General features: G+C 48.5%; 1 non-coding gene across 1 annotated transcript; it reads right to left on the reverse strand.

Annotated features, from left to right (window-relative positions):
• Positions 1 to 335: 335 nt before the first annotated feature.
• LOC123372083 lies at positions 336 to 491 on the reverse strand. Its single transcript, XR_006580084.1, has one exon. It is a non-coding gene; the product is annotated as a U1 spliceosomal RNA (small nuclear RNA).
• Positions 492 to 4,155: the final 3,664 nt, after the last annotated feature.

Genomic DNA, 4,155 nt, shown 5'->3' on the forward strand with positions numbered 1-4,155 from the left:
TCACTAGAGTGGGGGTGATGCACTGTAATGGGTTCCCTAGGGAGGTGGTGGAACCTCCACCCTTAGAGGTTTTTAAGGCCTGGCTTGACAAATCCCTAGCTGGAATGATTTAGTAGGGGTTGGTCCTGCTTTGAGCAGGGGGTTGGACTAGAGGACCTCCTGAGGTCTCTTCCAACCCTAATTTTCTATGATCTCTCCTGGCCTGCCCAGAGCCTGTGACTCTAAGGCTGGCCCTAATACATACATAATCAGTGTTTATTTTATTTTCTCTTTTCCATCTTAAGTCAGGTTCCCTCTCTCCCCACCTCCCCTTCCCTGCACACACACACCCCAGGCAAGTATAGGTACAGAAACCTCACTCCTACCAAGTATGCAGCCAAGTTTTCCACATTTGGAAAATCATAAAGTTCAGTGCACCTGAAATACAGTGGTTCAGTCACATCTTGGGGAAACACTTTCTGATAATGGTAATTCCCTCACCAAGTGAACATCAGACTCCAAATTTAGAAAGTATGTTTATCTGAAAATAAAGAGAGTTACTTTGCTCTGGAAAAAATCCAGAATAATAGTTATGCCCCTAAATGTTGCATCAGCTACAGATTGATAACAACTCCTTCCTTCATGCTTTGCAAAAAAAGAAAAAATCAGCTACTTATTAAAAAGTAGCATGAACATTCTGACACTCTTTTCTCAAGTCTGCCTCTCTCTACATTTACTTAGATTAGGTATTCAATATTCATAGTCATATGCTCCCTATGACTTGCACTTGGACATAGTGGGTTAAGGTCAAATTGGAGGGGGGGGGGGAAGACAGTGGTAGTCTCCCAAATGGCATCCTCAAGATAAGCTGCATCCAGTAATATGCCAAAAAAATCATGTGATTCTCAATAGATTATGTAGATGTTCAAAATACAATCATGTATGATTTCTGGGGTCAGCAGAGCTCTGCTGGGCTTCTAGGGCTTGGCTCCATGTCATCGGGATTTGGATGATTGGCTGTGTGAAGCTCCTTCGTGATGCTCAAATGCCCTACTGGGCTTCATGGGCTTTGTCCCCTCCTGATTAGAGAAAAATAATCAAGACCTTCACAAACCCACTCACTCCTGGACCCAGAATGAGCTGTCACTCAGAGTAGATTATGTTAATCAGTGGTTCTTAACTTTTTCCACCCTGGATGTCCCTCAGAGGTAGTAATACGGGATGGGCGGGGTTGAGAATCCCTGGTATAGTTCTTGAAATATAATTCTTCTTTCTTCCCTACTTTCATAAGTAGTGACAAAGTGATACTTAAAATTGGAATCTGAGTTAACACCAAATTAAATGATTGGGGCAGCTAATTTCAATCAGAGCTAATCTTTCAGGGTCTCCGCAAATTCAGGTAGACATCACTGCACCAGTTACATTCAGGTGACACTTTACAAGATTTTCTTTGCAGCCTGGATATGTTTAGTGAAAACTGAAATTCTGGAGAAGAAGAGGAGCTGGCATGCTATACCCCTGTCCCCTCTTTAGTCTGAGCTGTACTGTAGAGGGAAGAAAAGTTTAGCAATTTATTATAAAACCTAGCTCAAGGCAAAACTTCTACTTGATATACCTCCACAAAAGATGGCTCCACAAAAAGGAGTCTCAAAATATCCACACACAAAAAGCTAACCCTTGATGTGGACTCTACAGACATGGGAGATGTTAGGAGAAATTCAAATTGGGACATCAGATAGTCCAGGAAAAACAAAAAAACAACCCCACAACTTCATACAGAAAGAAAAACATAGCAATTTGCTATCAGACCACTAATAGCATAACTGCAGAAATTTACACCTCGATATTGTATAATTTTACAGTCATGGTCAACTCATACACTGGCCATCTGTAAACAATGGAGTGTTGTGGAGCTCAAAACAGTTACTTCTGCTCTTGCTTCTGTTCAATGTGCTTGCATGTGCTCTAAATTAGTGCTACACACATTCCACAACTGAGAGCCCATAGTTAAGGGATTGCTTGAAGGCTTTTTTTTTTTTTAAAACCCGTGCCCACTGTTACTAGAATTGGTTTTCTTTTGCCTGGATGTCATGCTATATATTAACTTGTGCTTTCAACTTACTGAAAAATGAGACTATGGAAGTAGATTTCTGCAGCTCTTGGCCAGATTTTGTATGTTTTTGCTTAAAAAGGAAAGTGTATATATATATATATATATATATATATATATATATATAGCTGGAATTGTGAAGACTGATTAGTGGCACACAGCAGAAATATTCAGATACTCCCTCCAGGTCTTCACTAAAATGAAGCAATTAATTGCCAGTGTAGGCACAGTGCCATATAATGATTTAAATACACACAGGGCCAGATTAATCCTTTAATGTGGGCCCAGCGCCAAACATTTGTGGGCCCCCTGGAGGCAATGGAGCATAGCGTGGGGAGGTCGGTCCCCAGAGCGAGGGGCCAGCCAGGGGCAATGGGGCATGGCATGGCAGGGGTGGCCCCACTTCACCCTGCCCAGTGAAGGGCACTGTCTATAAACCGGCAGTTGCCGACGCACAGTGGCCCGCTCAATCCTATGCTGTCAGCGTGCCCTTTGCCCTCGGGGGCAGGCCCAGGCCACGCCACACAGCACCCCTGCCCAACACCCCATCAGTAACAACTCCATGGATGCTCCGGGGCTGGAGCACCCACAGAAAAAAAATATAGTATGTGCTGAGCACCCACGGGCAGCCCCACCGATCAGCTCCTCCTCCTCACCCCCAGCGCCTCCTGCCCACCCCACTGATCAGCTGTTCAGTGGCAGGCAGGAAGCACTGGGGGGGCGGGGGGAGGAGCAGGCGCAGGAAGAGGCAGAGCAAGGGCAGAGGCGCTCGAGAGAGTGTGTGGAATGGGGCAGGAAGAGGCTGGGTGGAGGTGGGGCAGTCATGGGGAGGGGCCTTGGGAGAAAGGGTGGAGTGGGAGCGGGGCCTGGGGTGGAGTGGGGGGTCAAACACCCCCGGGGAAGTTGGCACTTCTGCAAACACCCCTCCCCCCAACTCCCTATGGCCAGGGCCCCCCAGAACCTATTATGCCCAGTGCCCCCCACCAGACCCCTTCCACAAATGCACAGCACCCTGCACAATACCACCCCTGCCCAACCCTGCCCACAGCCACACTACAATTGCCCAGCACCCCACACAGAACCCCCACTCCCTAGTGCCCCAACACAAACAGACCTTCCCCGCCTCCTCACAGCCCAGCACCCCCCAGGCTCCCCAGAGACCCACTCCCCTATGCCTTGCCTCCCAGCCACACTCACCAGCCCTGCTGGGAGGTGACTGTATCTGCCAGCAGCGCAGCCAGGGCTCGTTCCAGGGTGGGGAAATCGCTCCAGCCCCTTGGGAGTGGGCTTCCTCCTGTCTGGGGGGACCCAGCCAAGCCCCCTCACTCCCCAACCCTGCAAACTGGTCAAGACTGGCCAGGCTTCTGCACCAGTCCCAGGTGGCTCAGCTCTGGGGATACAGGCCGGGGCCCCATAGGTGGTGGGAAGCAGACTGCCCTGAGCCGGAGGTGCACTGGGGTCCAGCCAGGGGGCAGAGAGGAGCCAGTGGGTGGGGCCAGAGGATGGAGACGAGCCCTGAGCCAGCTGAGAGGAGCAAGCGGTGGGCAGGGGAAGCCAGCAAGCTGACGGCATCTCAGGGCGCAGTGCAAGCGGAGCAGGTCAGGGCCCCTTCTGAGCATGGGCCCAGCTCCAGGGTGCCACTGTAAATCTGGTACTGAATAGAAAGGAACAGTTTAGGTGGATGGATCCAAGCAAAGAGCTGGATCTGTGTTAGTACAAGAAGGCAAGCTAACAGTTTATGGATGCAAAGTCTTTAATTTCCACAGAAACAAACTATGCACTAATCCAAAAAGAGAAAGTGCAGTTATGTTAGTCTGTGAGCCCTTTCTCGATAAGTGTATCAGGGGAAAGTTACAATGGAGTCTGACCATCAGCCATTGGAGGAAATCATGAAAAAAAACCTCACGCAGAAGCACCACCAAAGCTTCAAAGAATGGTGTTACACCTGCAGAAGTACAATATTGTGTTTAAACGGAGACCAGAAAAGGATATACCAGCCACTTATGCTGCAAACAGATTGTTAATGGCCATATGGAGGAGACATTAGAAGCAGCAGTTTATTTAGT

This window comes from Mauremys mutica, chromosome 5 (assembly GCF_020497125.1).
Source record: "Mauremys mutica isolate MM-2020 ecotype Southern chromosome 5, ASM2049712v1, whole genome shotgun sequence".
Classification (NCBI taxonomy): Eukaryota; Metazoa; Chordata; order Testudines; family Geoemydidae; genus Mauremys; species Mauremys mutica.